Below are 15,776 nucleotides of genomic sequence, written 5' to 3' on the forward strand. Positions count from 1 at the left end.
CAATTTGGTGGGTCTTTCTTTAATTTGGAAAGTTTTTAAATGATATGTGAGCCAATCTGTGGAATGACAGGATTGAATTAACAGTATTTTGCTTTTATTGAATTAACAGTGCGTTGTTCCCACCACAATCAGAATCATATATTTTGATTGGGGGCTTTGACAGGAGCGGTCAGTCATAACAGTGACCACAAAGGCGCTGGCAAGGGGGGTGAGACATCACCATATCCTGGCAGATGCATGGTTGCATCGCGGTGACAGGCCGCCTTCTGTTACAGCTCACCTCCATTACGATCCCCGAGAGTGGACGTGGGGAGGAGCCATGTAGGAAACTCCATCGGGGAGGAGGGACTACCACTAGTATAACTGACCTGTTGCTCTTCCTGCAAAGTCTTACTATGTCCCTCTTTCTACTTGCAGGACAAATGGGCCCAAAACACGAAGGAGACCTTGAGGATTGGCAGAGGCATCTCAGATCTTTGGACTTTGTCGAAGGCTGAGGAGAAGTCACTGGAGCTCGTAGGGGCCCTCAGGATGGCCATTTAATAGCGGATGGTGAGACAGGAGTCCCTGCAAAAGAGAGGATTGTGTTCATGTGTCATCCAGCACACATCACACAAGGTTGGCATGAGGAGATCTGCAAAAACTAACCAACAGATGTTTGTGTTCTCTCTTGCAGGTCATTCTCTGCAGAAGGCTAGCGTTGATGTTGCGACAGGGAGACAGCCGTTGATCTCTGAGGAGGAGGAGAGGTCAGAGGATGCACCGTCACATTATTTGCCTGCATCTTCTAACAGCACAGATACTTTCACCTCGTTGGGTACGCATTTGGGTTTAGATTCAGGGTCACAAACTGCTGACAACAAACCTGCCTGTGCAGCAGATGGAGGCTGTGACAGCCAAGGCCACTGACAGTCAGAGGACTATGGGTGGCCAGATCAATGCTGAGCCCCAGGCTGATAACAACTTAACAACTACAAGATTTTCTCCAGAGCCGTGTCTGCTCACCTTGGCACCGTGTTGGCCCACATTATCCACCCTGACCAGTCCTACACAGTCACAGGTCGGACAATCCACAACAACATCCATTTGGTTTGGGACCTGATACCAGAGGGCTGGCCTTTCCTTTCCCTGGATCGGGACAAGGTGTTCAACAGGGTGGATCTCGAATACTTGTTTGGGACTCTGTATGCAGCTGCAAATGTCTGACTAAGGTCAACAGGTCTTTGAGGGCAACGTTTTGCTTTGGGAAAGGTGTGCATCAGGGGTGCCCCATGTCCGGCCAGTTATATGCCATCTGCATAGAGACTTTCCTGCACCTCTTGTGGCGGAGGTTGACAGGGCTGGCTCTGCGCGGGCCAAGCATGGAAGTTGTCCTCTCGGCATACGTCAATTACGTGCTCCTCACGGTCACTGATCCCGTTGCATGAGGACATGAGTGCCAGCAAGTCTACTTGGCGGATTAACTGGAAGAAATCTTTTTTTGACTCCTGGTGGGTCAGTGGTGGCTGGACTCTCTGCCGGATGAGTTCAGGCCTTTTGCCTAGAGCACCACCATCCTCTGTACCTGGGAGTCTTCGCCCTGCCTGGCAAGAGCAGGAGGCACTCGCCTAGGGTGCTGGACAGGGCTGCTCCGAGAGCAGATCATAAACCAACTGGTGGCCACAATGCTGCGATACTGCTTGGTCACTTTGATCTTTTCCCCCCTGAGTTTGTCACCAAAATACAGAAGAAACTAGTCAACTTTTCCTGGGACAAAATGCTGCACTGGGTTTCTGCCATTTAGGGAGGGTGGTCAGGCGCTGGTGTGCCTTTGTACCCAAGCGGTGATTTTCTACCTTCAGACCCTGCAAAGATGTCCATACGCCGAGCCTCCTCCTAGATGCTGTGTGCTGGTGACGTATTTCTTCCGCCAGCTCCCCGCCCTCAACTACGACCCGCAGCTCCTGATTATAAACCTGGAGTTCTTCACGCCTCTAATGGGAGCCGCCTGTCTTTTACCAGGGACTGATCAGGATCTGCAGCATGGTCGCTTCCAGCCGGAGTCATCTCCCATCAGGAGTGGCAGCTATCCTTCGGGAGCTGCTGCTCAGGAATCTGCATCTCCATCAGCATGGGTTCATGTGGATGGCAGGGAAGAGGGCTCTGGCTGCCAAGGTGATCAGAATCAGGAACTTACTGGATGGTGGAGGAGCAGCTCAGGTGTGTGGAACACTCCTGTCTGAGCCAACTCCTGTTTGAAGCAGACTCCTATTTGGATGGGCCAAGTCCCACAACCTCCTTCGGGAGCTCGGGCCCCAAAACCTGAGCCACCTCTTTGAAATCCTCTCTGTGCCATTCCACTCTATGTGGAGGGGCTTCCCATACGGGTTGCTCTTTTACACCCTCCTCCACTTCCTAGCCATCTGGAAGAGGCAGGGGCCCCCGTTGGGAGCCACTCTACACTGGAGTCCTCCCTTTGTTCACTGGGGACTTGGCGTGGAGGGTGTTGCATGCGGCTGTCCTGTGGAATAGAATGTTAAATCGATTCACGGACTCCCGGGCTACCTGTAATTTCTGTGGCCTGGAGCTGGTTGTGTTGGGAGCTGCTCCTCAGTTTCTGGCTGTACTTCAGTCCCGTGCTCCTAATCTTTGGCCACCCAGTACAAAGAGGAGTGGGCAGATTGGAGGAGCTCCTCGTGGGACTGCTCCTGGGCCTGGCTGAGGTGGCCATCATAGGAACATAGGAAGATAGGAACAGGAGTATGCCATTCAGCCCCTCGAGCCTGTCCCACCATTCAAAGAGATCAAGGCTGATCTGCGGCCTAACTCCATATACCTGCCTTTAGCCCATATCCCTTAATATCTTTACTTAACAAAAATCTATCTATCTCAGATTTAAAATTAACAACTGTTTTAGCTTCAACTGCTGTTTGTGGAAGAGAGTTCCAAACCTCTATCACCCTTTGCGTGAAGAAGTGCTTCCTAACATCTCTCTTGAATGGTCCTGTCCTAATTTTTAGACTATGCCCCCTAGTTTTAGAATCTCCAACCAGTGGAAATAGTTTATCTTTATCCAGCCTGTCTTTTCCTGTTAATATTTTTTATTTTTTTAGAGATACAGCACTGAAACAGGCCCTTCGGCCCACCGAGTCCGTGCCGACCATCAACCACCCATTTATACTAATCCTACACTAATTCTATATTCCTAACACATCCCCACCTGTTCCTATATTCCCCTACCACCTACCTATACTAGGGGCAATTTATAATGGCCAATTTACCTATCAACCTGCAAGTCTTTGGCATGTGGGAGGAAACCGGAGCACCCGGAGGAAACCCACGCAGACACAGGGAGAACTTGCAAACTCCACACAGGCTGTACCCAGAATTGAACCCTGGTCGCTGGAGCTGTGAGGCTGCGGTGCTAAGCACTGCGCCACTGTGCCGCCCAAATATCTTGAAGACTTCGATCAGATCACCCCTTAACCTTCTATATTCTAGTGAAAGCAGGCCTAATTGGTGTAATCGCTCCTCGTAACTTAACCAGGTACCATTCTTGTAAACCTACGTTGCACTCCTTTCAAGGCCAATATATCCTTCCTAAGGTGTGGTGCCCAGAACTGCTCACAGTACTCCAAGTGGGATAAACCAGGTTTTTGTACAGCTGCAGCATAACCTCTGTGTCTTTGTACTCCAATCCTCTAGATATAAAGGCTAGCGTTCCATTAGCCTTTTTGATTATTTTCTGCACTTGCTCGTGGCATTTTAAAGATCTATGCACCTGAACCCCCAAGTCTCTTTGGACATCCACTGTACTTAACCTCTTCCCATTTAGAAAGTATCCTGCTCTATCCTTTTTTGGTCCAAAATGGATAATCTCCCACTTGCCCACATTGAAATCCATCTGCCACAGTTTTGCCCACTCATCCAGTCTGTCAATATCTCTTTGCAATTTTATGCTATCATCTAGACTGTCTATAATGCCGCTTAATTTTGTATCATCAGCAAATTTGGATATATGACTTACTATGCCATCATCCAAGTCGTTAATGAATAATGTGAATAACTGAGGCCCCAACACAGATCCCTGTGGGACACCACTAGTCACATCCTGCCAATCGGAGTACTTACCCATTATCCCCACTCTCTGTCGCCTACCACTCAACCAACTTCCTAACCATGTCAATAATTTGCCCTCAACTCCATGTGCTTCTACCTTAGTTAACAGTCTCTTATGTGGGACTTTATCAAATGCCTTCTGAAAGTCCATATATATAACATCCATAGACATTCCCCTGTCCACTACCTTAGTCACCTCTTCAAAATGTTCAATGAGATTTGTCAGGCATGACCTTCCCATCATGAATCCATGCTGGCTGTCCCTGATTAACTGAAAGTTTTCTAGGTGTTCAGTCACCCTATCCTTGATTATAGACTCCAGCAACTTCCCCACTCAGATGTCAGGCTAACTGGTCTGCAATTTCCTTGGTTCCCCTTTCACCCTTCTTAAAAGGTGGAGTGACATGTGCAACTTTCCAACCCAGAGGGACCACTCCTGAATCTAGGGAACTCTGAAAGACTATAGATAGGGCATCTACAATGTGCTTCCCTACTTCCTTTAACAACCTCAGATGGAAACCGTCAGGTCCTGGGGATTTCTCACTCTTTAGTTCCATTAATTTCCTTGTTACTGATGTTTTACTTACGTTAATTGTATTAAGTCCCTGTCCCCTATCGGCTATTAATTTTTTCGGGACTTCCGGCAAGTTATCCTCCTTTTCAACTGTAAATACTGAGGCAAAGTAATTGTTCAACGTGTCTGCCATTTCCCCATTATCAATGACAATTTCTCCATTTTCAGCTTTTAGTGGGCCTACATTGCTCTTGACCACCTGCTTTCCCTTTAGAGTCATAGAGAGATACAGCACTGAAACAGGCCCTTCAACCCACCGAGTCTGTGCCGACCATCAACCACCCATTTATACTAATCCTACATTAATCCCCACCTACCTTCAATTCTCCTACCACCTACCTACACTAGGGGCAATTTACAATGGCCAATTTACCTACCAACCTGCAAGTCTTTGGCTGTGGGAGGAAACCGGAGCACCCGGCGGAAACCCACGCAGTCAGAGGAAGAACTTGCAAACTCCACACAGGCAGTACCCAGAACCAAACCTGGGTCACTGGAGCTGTGAGGCTGCAGTGCTAGCCACTGCACCTCCCTATGTAACTATCAAATTTCTTCTTATTGATTTTGATGTCCCTTGCAAGTTTCCTTTCATAATCCCTTTTAGTAGCTCTTCTAAGTTGCTTTGTTGGTCTTTGTATCAATCCCATTCGGCCAGATCTGTGCTGCGTTTTGCATTTTTGTAAGCCCTTTCTTTTTGTTTTCTGCTATCCCTAATCTCTTTAGTTGTCCATGGCTGTTTTTTCTGTGAAGTGAAGCTTTTTCCTCTCAGTGGTATGTACTCGCTCTGTATTTCATTAAATGTTTCTTTAAATATTCCCCACTGCTCTTCAGTCGTTTGACCCATTAACAGATCCACCCAGTTTACCGTGGACAGTCTCTGTCTCATCCCGGTAAAGTCAGCCTTACCCAAGTCTAAAATTCTAGTATAATATAAAAACAAGAAATGCTGGAAATACTCAGAGGTCTGGCAGCATCTGTGGAGAGAGAAGCAGAGTTAACGTTTCAGGTCAGTGACCCTTCTTCAGAACTTTAAAATTCTAGTAACTGATTCATGCTTTTCACTTTCAAACGCTACCTTGAATTCGATCATGTTTTGATCACTATATGATAAATATTCACGCACTTTTAGGCTACTAATTAAATTTGGCTCATTACTCGTAACTAAATCTAATATTGCCTGTCCCATTTTTACATCTAGGACATATTGCTGTAGGAAACTATCCCGGACATGTTCCAGAAATTCACTATCTTTCTGACAGATGCTAGTCTGCCTCTTCCAATCTATGTGTAAGTTAAAATCCCCCATTAATACTACTCTACTTTTGTTACACACTTGCCTAATTTGTGTATTTATACAATCTAACACCTCAACTGCTAACAGGGGGTCTATACACAACACCTATTACAGTTTTAGATCCTTTTCCGTTCCTCAATTCCGCCCATAAGGTCTCCACCGGATGCTTTCCCCTCATTATATCCTCCCTCACCAATGAGGTGATGTTATTTCTAATCAGTAAGGTTACTCCACCCCCTCTGCCATTTTCCCTGTCCCTCCTGTAAACTTTAGAACCAGCTATATTTAGTTCCCAGTCCCGGCCATCCTGCAGCCACGTCTCCGCAATGGCCACCACATCATAATCTTCCATTTGAATTTGCGCCTGCAGCTCATCTAGTTTATTCCTTACTCTCCATGCATTTGTATATCGAACTCTTATTTGGGCTATACGCCCTAACCTGTCCCTCAGCACTGATGCTTTATTTGCCTGTTTATTATTTCTCTCTTCTGGTTTAACCAGTATACTTCTTGCAGTTGGTAACAATCAGCCTCACCACTAACCTGCACTCCTACCTTCTCCTTTAACTTCCTGTTTTTCCATGCAGCTAAACCCTCCCCACAACTATTTAGTTTAAAGCCCTATCTACAGTCCTAGTTATGCGATTCGCCAGGACTCTGGTCCCAGCATGATTCAGGTGGAGCCTGTCCCATGTTAACAGCTCCCTCCTTGTCAATGTCCCACGAATCCGAACTCATTTCTCCCTCACCAATCTTTGAGCCATGCATTTACCTCTTTAATCTTATTGCGCCTTTGCCAATTTGCTCGTGGCTCAGGTAGTAATCCGGAAATTATTACCTTTTTGGTTCTGCTTTTTAATTTAGCTCCTAGCTGCTCATATTCCCTCAGCAGAACCTCTAACCTCGTACTACCTATATCATTGGTACCTACGTGGACCACGACAACTGGATCTTTCCCCTCCCACTCCAAGTTCCTCTGCAGCCCAGTTGAGATATCCCGAACCCTGGCACCAGGTAAGCAACAGAGCCTTCAGGACTCTCAATCCTGGCCACACAGAACAGTGTCTATGCCCCTAACTATACTATCCCCGATTACGACTACATTTCTGTTTTTTCCCCCAACTTGAATGGCTCCTTGTATCACGGTGCTGTGGTTAATTTGCTCATCCTCCCTACAGTCCCTGCTCTTGTCCACACAGGGAGCAAGAATCTCGAACCTGTTGGACCAGGACAACGGTTGAGGCTCCTGCACCACTACCTCCTGCATCCCTCTACCTGCCTCACTCATAGTCACACCCTCCTGTCCCTGACCACTGGCCGAATTCAAGGTAGTTAATCTAAGGGGTGTGACTGCCTCCTGAAACACAGCGTCCAGCTAACTCTCCCCCTCCCTGATGTGTCGCAGTGTCCGAAGCTCAGACTCCAGCTCATCAACTCTGAGTTGGAGTTCCTCGAGCAGCCAACACTTGCTACAGATGTGGTCACTCGGAACCACAATGGGGTCTACCAGCTCCCACATCATGCAGGTACAACACATCGCCTGGCCCTGCACCTCTATTTTATTTAATTAGATTTTAATTTGTTTTTTAAATTTCCAACTGGTCTTTAGTTTTTAATCTGTAAAATATTTCTCCTGTTCACCTTTAATCTGAAATCAATTTAGAATAGGTAATTCAAATTAGCAGTTACTTACCAACTAATGAACTTATGGTTTTCCTGTGATGTCACTGTTTTTTCACTCTGTTTTTACTCCCTTAAATTACCCCAAAATTAGATTATTTACACTAGGAACCGTGATTCCTCCCCCCCCCCCCCAAAACACTACCTACTATATTAAAAAGAACTGTAGACCTTTCTCTTTACTCTAGTTACTAAACCAGATATTTAGAGTTATTCCCTAACAGCAGTTACTCACCAACCAATCACCTTGCAGCTTTCTTGTGATGTCACTGTTGACTATTTTTCAAACCTCCAGTGCTCTCTGAGTGAACTCTCTCTCTCTCCTGGTCTCTTTATGCTCCAGCTCCGCTCTCGCTGTTTCCTGCTCTCTGGTCCAGGCAGCATATGGTCGAGGAGGTCATTCAGCCAGACTGCCTGTTTCTCTTTTGCGGTTACATCCATGCCCTAGTGTCCCTGGAGAGGGAGCACACAGTGCTCGCTGGTACGCTTCAGGCCTTCCGCAACTGGTGGGCACTGGGAGGACTGGAGTGTATCATCACTCCTTGGAGTGTCACTTTAGTCTGATTAGCTAAGTTTCTTCTAAAGTTTTTGGATTTTTTGTTAGTGTATCAGTGGTTCTTCGTTCCTCTTTATTAAAAACCTCCTGCTTGGTCCAAAAGCAGTATAAATGAACAAAGACTGAAAGTGTGGTTTGTCGGTTTGGAAGTGCATGTTTGTAATGTGTAAATCTTGGCTCCAGTACTATCTTTCTGGCTTATGGCTTTCTGGAATCTAACAAAGAGGAACTGCTGGCTAGATAGAAAGAAACCATTTCTATTGGTTGTGAAGTCTAGGATTTGAGGGCATGGTTTAAATGTTAGAGACAAATCTTCCAGGAGTGAAATTAGCAAACACTTCTGTACATAAAGGGTGGCTGAAGTTTAGAATTCTCTTCTGCAAATGCCAATTGATGCTAATTTTTAAATCTATGATTGATAGATTTTTGGTGTCCAAAGGTATTAAGGGATATGGGGCAAAGGCAGGAATACAGAGTTAGGTCACATAACAGCCGTGATCTCGTTGAATGGCAGAACAGACTCAAGGGGCTAAATGGCCTACTTCTGTTCCTATGTTCCTGTAGGATGACACAGGTGCCAGCTTACCCGAGGGTGAGATTGCATACTAGCTTTGGTGCAGAGAACTTAGATACTGACTTCAAGAATCCAGCCTACCAAAGAATGCTCATAGACATATACCGGGAAATGTTAGGTGAACTGCAATCTGCCAGTGAGCTTGCGCACAATGTCACAGTGAATGGAAGAGTCCAACTCCAACCTCGTGTTAAGGATTCAGGTAGAGTATGGAAACCATTCTGTGCAACATGTTCCGAGTACTCAGCTCCATCAACACATCAATGGCACCCAGTATCATGAAGCCTCTCCTGATGGTCTGACATTTGCTATGGAAGCTCAGATGATTGCCAGCTTGGCTTAGGGGATGGTGGTTTCCAGAGTGTCTCATCACTTCTGCAATCTGTTCTTGTGCAAAGCTGCAGGAGTGCTGAGGTGCAGTCTGAGAACTGTAGTTTTGTGCGAGAGCATAGGAGAGGTACCTGCAGTCATCTCTGGATGATAGCATGCCTGCTACCCTGCCAGCCATTCCATCGTTGCCCTTGTTAGTGCCACACAGCCAGCTAAACCAGAGTGCTGCAGCACACTTGAGATGCTGCAGTCTCTAGTTATGCTCTCAAGGCTCACAGATGATCAAGGGTCATCCACCATGGCCATCTCAGTTTCCTCAATGGAAGCTCAGGCTCAGTGGCCTTTCACCTCCCAAACTGTAGTCACTGGAGAAATACTTCATAAGAGCACTAAGATAGGAAATGAGCACACAAGACAGGCACTGAGGTCTTGCATGAGGTTGATTCATAATTAATTCAATTTATTGTGAGCTACAGATGGAAATTTGTTTTTGTTCTAAATTTGGTGTCAGTGTTTGTAACTGTAGTGAGTGAGTGCAAGAGCCATAAGGTTAAACTGAAGAAAGGCAATCAGATGGTGGTGATAAGGATTGCAGGACAGTTGATGTATTGGGGGAATGGGAGGGATAGTTTAAGTGAAACGCTCTTTGATGAGCTGCTCTCTGACAGCTGGGAGTTGGGAATGTCTAGCTGTCATAGAACTAGGGTGGCTGATGCCTGTCTTGCTCTCGATCCTCTTTAAGCTGCTTCTTCTCCAGAACTTCTTGCTACCAAGGTGATGGGTAAGGGTTGGTTCCTGAAGGTGGCAAAGTTTGATGGCTAAGAGGATGCAGTTGACTACAAATCTGGCTACCTGCTTAGGAGAGTTGTGCAACAAGTGTTGCTTGAGCAGACCAATTGTTTGTCTGAACACGTTTCAGGTGGTGGCATATTATGGCCTCATGTGCAGTGCCCTAATCCTGGTCACTCTTCAGCTGCTCTTTTCCTTGTTATTACCCTGATCCTCCAACCCCAAAGACAGTCCTACCAAACCACCCAGAAATGCAGTTAAACTGTTGAAAAGGCATCCAAAAACAAGGCAACACCAGGAAAATCCTAAAATAAAAGCAAAATACTGCAGATGCTGGAAATCTGAAATAAAAACAAGAAATGCTGGAAATACTCAGCAGGTCTGGCAGCATCTGTGGAGAGAGAAGCAGAGTTAACATTTCAGGTCAGTGACCCTTCTTCAGAACTGGCAAATATTAGAAATGTGAAAGGTTTTCAGCAAGTAAAGCGGGGGTGGGGCAAGAGATAAAAAAGGTGTAGATCGGACAAGGGACACAGAATAGCTGACCAGAAGGTCATGGAGCAAAGGCAAACAATATGTTAATGGTGTGTTGAAAGACAAAGCATTAGTACAGATAGGATGTTAACGGACTGAAAATTGAACAGCCGCAAGTACAAACATGAAAAAAAAGTGGGTAAGCAAACTGAACAAACTAAGATGAAATAAAACAAAATACACGCAAAAAAAAATAAAATAAAAAAATAACTAAAAATAAAAGTAAAATGGGGGGCCCGTCATGCTCTGAAATGATTGAACTCAATGTTCAGTCCGGCAGGCTGTAGTGTGCCTAATTGGTAAATAAGATGCTGTTCCTTGAGCTTGCTTTGATGTTCACTGGAACACTGCAGCAATCCCAGGACCGAGATGTGAGCATGAGAGCAGGGGGGAGTGTTGAAATGGCAAGCAACCGGAAGCTCTGGGTCATGCTTTCGGACTGAGCGGAGGTGTTTCATAATGCGGTCACCCAGTCTGCGTTTGGTCTTCCCAATGTAGATGAGATCACATTGTGAGCAGCGAATACAGGATACTACATTGAAAGAAGTACAAGTAAATCCGTGCTTCACTTGAAAGGAGTGTTTGGGGCCTGGGATAGTGAGGAGGTAAATGGGCAGGTGTTACACCTCCTGCGATTGCAGGGGAAGGTGCCATGGGAAGGGGACGAGGTGGTGGGGGTAATGGAGGAGTGGACCAGAATGTCGCGGAGAGAACGGTCCCTTTGGAATGCTGACAGGGGAAGGGAGGGGAAGATTCGTTTGGTAGTGGCATCACGCTGGAGGTGGCGGAAGATGATTCTTTGGATATGGAAGCTGATGGGGAGGAAAGTGAGGACAAGGGGAACCCTGTCGCGGTACAGTCATCAATGCACCAGAAAAAGAGTTGGGGGAGGGGGCCTGAGTAGGACTAGAACAAGGAATATTCAACATATCCCACAAAAAGACAGACATAACTAGGACCCATGTGGGTAGCCATAGCAACACCTTTTACTTGAAGGAAGTGAGTGGAGTTGAAGGAGAAGTTGTTCAATGTGAGAACATGTTCAGCCAGGCAGAGGAGGGTGGGGTGGATGGGGACTGGTTGGGCCTCTGTTCAAGAAGGAAGCGGAGAGCCCTCAAACCTGGTGGGGGATGGAGGTGTAAAGAGATTGGACGTCCGTAGTGAAGAGGAGGGGGCCAGGAAACTGGAAATTGTCAAAATGACATAGGGCGTCAGAAGAGTCACGGATGTAGGTGGGAAGAGACTGGACCAGTGGAGAAAAGATACAGTCAAGATAGGAAGAAATAAGTTCAGTGGGGCAGGAGCAGGCTGACACAATGGGTCTGCTCGGACAGTCCTGTTTGTGGATTTTGGGAAGGAGGTAGAAGCGGGCTTTTTGGGGTTGTGGGACTATGAGGTTGGCAGCTGTAGAGGGAAGATCTCCAGGGGAGATGAGGTCAGTGACAGTCCTGTGGACAGTAGCTTGATGTTCGGTGGTGGGGTCATGGACCAGAGGGAGGTAGGAAGAAGTGTCTGAGAGTTGGCGCTGAGCCTCTGCAAGGTAGAGGTTGGTATGACATACAACAACAGCATCACCCTTGTCTGCAGGTTTGATGACCGTGTCGGGGTTAGATCTGACAGAACGGAAGAGAAGGAAAATCCTCTTCTTAGGAGTCAAAATTTTCAGTCAGAAAACAGGTCAAAAACACACAGAAGTTAACCACTAGCCCAGAATGACAAACCCAGCAAGTGATGTGTAAGTACTGGATGATCGTTTTAAATAGCATTAGTAAAGGGTCCTTCCTGCCTGTTCGCACAATGAGTTGCTAGGTGAGTTTATCACATGGTGAGTCAGGTGATGGGGCAAACCAAAATTAGATCAGGTCCTCCAAAAAGCGTAAAAACAAAAGAGCTAGGAGCAGGAATAGATCATATGGTCCATCGAGCCTGCTCTCCCATTCAATACAATCATGGTTAATCATAGGCTTCAACTCCACTTACCTGCCTGCTCACCATATCCTTTGATTCCCTGAGAAACCAAAAAACTGTCTATCCCAGCCTTAAATATATTTAACGATGGAGCATCCACAACCCTCTGGGGTAGAGAATCCCAAAGATTCACAACACTTTGATTGAAGTAATTTCTCCTCATCTCAGTCCTAAATGATCGGCCCCTTATCCCGAGACTGTGCCCCGTGTTTTAGATTCCCTGACCAGTGGAAACAATCCCTCAGCGTCTATCCTATCCAGCCCCTTCAGAATCTTGTATATCTCAATCAGATAGCCTCTCATTCTTCTAAACTCCAGAGAATATAGGCCCAATTTACTCAGCCTGTCATCATAGGTCAACTGCCTCGTCCCAGGGACCAATTTAGTGAACCTTTGCTGTACTGCCTCCAACGCAAGTATATCCTTTCTTAAAATGTGGAGACCAAAACTGCACACAGTATTGCAGATGTAGTCTCACCAAAATGTTGTACAATTTGAGTAAGACTTCTTTATTCCTGTATTCCAATCCCCCTGCAATAAAAGCCAACATACCATTTGGTATTAACATATTGTTTGCCTTTTCTCTGTGACCTTTTGGTCAGCTATGTGGCCTGGTCCAATCTGCACCTTCTCCTTTGTTATCTCTTGCCCCACTCCCACCTCACTTGTTTATAATCTGTGACTTTTCTAATATTTGTCAGTTCCGAAGAAGGGTCACTGACCCGAAACGTTAACTCTGCTTCTCTTTCCACAGATGCTGCCAGACCTGCTGAGTGATTCCAGCATTTCTTGTTTTTATACCATTTGCCTTCTGCCATTTGCTTGCTGTACCTGCATGCTAACTTTCTATGTTCCTTGTACATGCACACCCAAGTCTCTTTGAACATCAACACTTACAAGTTTCACACCTTTTAGAAAATATTCTGCTTTTCTATCCTTATGACGAAAGTGAATAATTTCACACGTCCCTACATTATACTCCATCTGCCATCTTGTTGCCCACTCACTTAACCTGCCTATATCTCTTTGCAGCCTCACTGTGTCCTCCCCACAGCTTACCTTTCCACTTACCTTTGTATCAGCAGCAAACTTAAGTACATTACTCTCTGTCTCTTCATTTAAGTCATTAATATAGATTGTAAATAGCTGAGGCCCCAGCACTGATCCTTGCGGAACTCCACTATTCACTGCCTGCCAACTTGAAAATGCCCTGTTTATGCCTACTTTTTGCTTCCTGGCTGCTAACCAATCCTTTATCCATGCTAATATATTACTCCCAATTTCATGAGCCCTTATCTTGCCTATTAACCTTTTGTGTGGCACCTTATGGAATGCCTTTTGAAAATACAGGTATACTACATCTACTGTAATAAAAACAAGAAATGCTGGAACCACTCAGCAGGTCTGGCAGCATCTGTGGAAAGAGAAGCAGAGTTAATGTTTCGGGTCAGTGACTACTGGTTCCCCTTTATCTACCCTACTAGTCACATACTCAAAAAACTCTAATAAATTTGTCAAACAGGATTTCCCTTTAGTAAAACGATGTTGACTTGCACTTAGAAAAGCACAGTCTGATTCGAACATTGTTAAGACTTCCTTAATAATAGATTCCAGCTTTTTCCCAACGACTGATGTTAGGCTAACTGGCCTGTAGTTCCCTGTTTTCTCTCTTTCTCCTTTCTTGAAAAGCAGTGTAAAAATTGCCTACTTCCAATCTGATGGGATCATTCCCGAATCTAAGGAATTTTGGAAAATTATAGCAACGCATCCACTATCTCTGCAGCTATGTCTTTTAGAACCCTAGGGTGTAAGCCATCAGGTCCTGGAGATTTGTCAGATTTTAGTCCCTTAAGTTTCACCAATACTTTTTCTCTGCTGATATTAATTTCCTTAAGTTCCTCATTCTTTTTAGTCCCTAGATTACTGTCTATTTGTGGTATAAAACTTCTGTCTTGTACTGTGAAGACAGACACAAAATACTTGTTCAATGCCTCTGCCATTTCCTCATTCCCCATGATTATTTCTCCTGTCTCTGCTTCAAAGGGGCCAACATTTACTTTAGCTACTACTCTGCAGCAGCTTTGACAGAAGCGGAGGTGCGGAGCGAACTTGCAGCTGGGAGGTCCGTTTCAATGTAAGTTAAAGTTAATTCCCTTTTGTTTTCGGAGGACCAGGGGACTGCTGGGTAAGTAAAAACTATATATTTGGGCGGTTTAAAATCAATTTCTTTTGGTGCAGCAGCTTTGACAGAAGCGGAGGTGCGGAGCGAACTTGCAGCTGGGAGGTCAGTTTCAGTGTAAGTTAAAGTTAATTCCCTTTTGTTTTCGGAGGACCAGGGGACTGCTGGGTAAGTAAAAACTATATATTTGGGCGGTTTAAAATCAATTTCTTTTGGTGCAGCAGCTTTGACAGAAGCGGAGGTGCGGAGTGAACTTGTAGCTGGGAGGTCAGTTTCAGTGTAAGTTAAAGTTAATTCCCTTTTGTTTTCGGAGGACCAGGGGACTGCTGGGTAAGTAAAAACTATATATTTGGCGATGGCTGTACCCGAGACACTACACGTGTAGTGTCTCCCACCCACCCTCCTCCTCTAACCAAAAAAAAAAGGACTCTGGTGTGTTGATAAGGTAAGCTTTTTATTTAAAAAGTTCTGTCCGTCGGATTGCTAAGCTAACAAGTTTTGACTTTTTTTTTTGGTTTTCCAGTAGATTTGTTGGGAATTTAGAATACTGGGAATGGAGGTTAACGCAGTTGTATGTTCCTCCTGCAGAATGTGGGAGGTAAGGGTCGCCAAGAGTGTCCCTGCTGACTGCATCTGCGGATGTGCACCCAACTCCAGCTCCTCGAGAACCGCGTTAGGGAACTGGAGCTGGAGCTGGATGAACTTCGGATCATTCGGGAGGCGGAGGGGGTTATTGAGAGGAGTTATGGGGAGGTAGTCACACCTCAGGTAAAAGAAGTAGGTAGATGGGTTACCGTCAGGGGAAGGAGAGGGAACCAGCAGGCAGTGCAGGGATCCCCGTGGCCGTTTCCCTCAACAACAGGTATACCGTTTTGGATACTGTTGCGGGGGACGACTTACTAGGGGTAAGCAATGGGGTACAGGTCTCTGGCACAGAGTCTGTCTCTGTTGCTCAGAAGGGAAGGGGGAAGAGGAGCAGGGCATTAGTCATTGGGTACTCTATAGTTAGGGGAACAGATAGGAGGTTCTGTGGGAACGAGAGAGACTCATGGTTGGTGTGTTGCCTCCCAGGTGCCAGGGTTCGTGATGTCTCGGATCGTGTTTTTGGGATCCTTAAGGGGGAGGGGGAGCAGCCCCAAGTCATGGTCCACATAGGCACCAACGACATAGGTAGGAAGAGAGATGGGGATTTAAGGCAGA

The 15,776-nt window shown here is 45.9% G+C and overlaps 1 protein-coding gene across 1 annotated transcript in view; it reads left to right on the top strand.

Annotated features, from left to right (window-relative positions):
• The first annotated feature begins 796 nt into the window (after positions 1-796).
• Positions 797-15,776, top strand: part of ncapg2 (non-SMC condensin II complex, subunit G2) — a 159,137-nt gene continuing 144,157 nt past the window's right edge. Inside the window, exon 1 of the mRNA XM_068015001.1 lies at positions 797-817. The gene's annotated coding sequence lies outside the window, so the exon portion shown is untranslated. The remainder of the gene's footprint in view (positions 818-15,776) is intronic.

The sequence above is a fragment of the Heterodontus francisci genome, chromosome 2, assembly GCF_036365525.1.
Source record: "Heterodontus francisci isolate sHetFra1 chromosome 2, sHetFra1.hap1, whole genome shotgun sequence".
Lineage (NCBI taxonomy): Eukaryota > Metazoa > Chordata > Chondrichthyes > Heterodontiformes > Heterodontidae > Heterodontus > Heterodontus francisci.